This window comes from Arachis ipaensis, chromosome B05, assembly GCF_000816755.2.
Source record: "Arachis ipaensis cultivar K30076 chromosome B05, Araip1.1, whole genome shotgun sequence".
NCBI classification, from domain to species: domain Eukaryota; kingdom Viridiplantae; phylum Streptophyta; class Magnoliopsida; order Fabales; family Fabaceae; genus Arachis; species Arachis ipaensis.
The window spans coordinates 63,056,161-63,058,057 of record NC_029789.2 but is presented as its reverse complement, the minus strand read 5'-3'; positions in this window follow the sequence as shown (position 1 = coordinate 63,058,057).

Here is a 1,897-nt window from a genome sequence, read left to right as displayed (position 1 = left end):
AATCCCTGTGGGATCGACCTCACTCATGTGAGTTATTATTACTTGATGCGACCCGGTACACTTGCCGGTGAGTTTTTTGTTGGATCGTTTTCTACACATCACCTCAGTACAACAAAAGATCAAAGGAAACAAAGCCAACAGAGGAACACCAGACTGATGTCCAAGATGTCTCTGAGGGCATTGAATGCCCAAAAAGGAATGTCATTGGTGTTTAACGCCAAGAAGGGGTATCCATCCCTAGCATTGAATGCCCAATTGAAGACACTAACAAGGGCATTGGACGCCCAAAAGGTAATGGTATTCCTGGTGTTGAACGCCAGGAAGGGGGCAGCAATATGGGTGTTGAACACCCAAGCAAAGGAGGCTAGTCACACACTGGTAACAACCCTCCTAAGCAAGCTAGTAACCCCCCCTTCTAACACACATGGCATTCAGCCTTCATCAACCAAAATTGATGAGTATAAGGCTAAGATGCTGTTTTCTCAGAAACTTTGTCAAGAAGAAAAAGATAAATAGTTTGCCCACTTTGCGGATTATCTCAGAATATTAGAGATCAAGATCCCTTTTATAGAGGCTCTTGAACAGATACCTTCTTATGCTAAGTTCATGAAGGACATTCTGAGTCATAAGAAGGATTAGAGAGAGAGACAGAAACAGTCCTCCTTACTGAAGAGTGCAGTGCAATCATTCAAAACAGCTTATCAGAGAAGCTTAAGGATCTTGGAAGCTTTATGATACCATGCACTTTAGGTAATGCTTGCACAAGGATAGCTCTATGTGACCTTGGAGCAAGCATCAACCTAATACCTGCTTCATTAATAAAGAAGCTTTGCTTGACTGAGGAAGTCAANTTTCCTCCACCAGGATTCGAACCTGGGAGCTTGGAGTGCAAAGCTAGGCGCTACAATTGGGAAGCTCAGTTGGTTTTTCCATCTGAGCACTACACCCCCCATCTCCCCACATTTTGGCGCAACAAGAAGTGCACCAAGGGGCTGTGACATGCAACAAAAAGCAACAAGGAGCAAGCCTTGCGCAAGGTTGACATGGCCAAGACATAGAGCTCAGTTCAAAATTTCAACTGAGCTCTAGTGCAATTGACACAGCCAAGGCTGGGATGCGCACACAAAATTTGGCAAGCAAGGCAAGTTGGGTGCTCAGTTTGGTTTTCCAACTGAGCCGTCCCTGGGAGGTGCACTTGGGCCAAAATTCACTAAAAATCCAATTTAATTCATTTCTTCACCAAATTTTAAAGCCCACCCAAATTCTTAGATCCAAATTAGGAAGTGTATAAATAGGTGTTAGTTTGATTTAGGAAGGACTTTTGACATCTAGCATTTTTTTACTTTCACTTTTGGCTTTCTTTTGATTTCCATTTTTGTAATTTTGAGCTTTTACTTTGAATTTGGATCTTAGAGAATTGGGAAGGAAAATTGATCTCTCTTCTTCCTTGTTCTTGCTTGAGCATTCTTTACTTCTTGTCTTAGATCTTGGGTGGAGAATTGAAGAACTTCTGTTTCAATCTCACCTTGATCTTGTTTACTTTCTGCATAATTCTAGAACTTAAATTTCGATTCTGTTTACTGCTTCCATACTTCTTTTCTTCTGCAATTTACTTTTATATTTTCATTTTGCAATTGTTCTTGTTAGATCAATGAAGGATTTGAGATCCAAACTTGTTTTCTAGTCTCTTCCACTCCTGAGATCTTCAACATCCTTTTAATTGCTGCAAATTAAGCATCAGTTTTTCTATTTTCATTCTTCAAGCATTTTTGCTTTCCTGTTTAAGGTCTACTTCAATTCAACTCACCTTTTACTCTTCTGTTTGTTGCAATTTACTTCTTCTTGTTTAAATTCTGCAATCCCAGCTCCCAATCCCTTTTATAATTCAATCAATTTA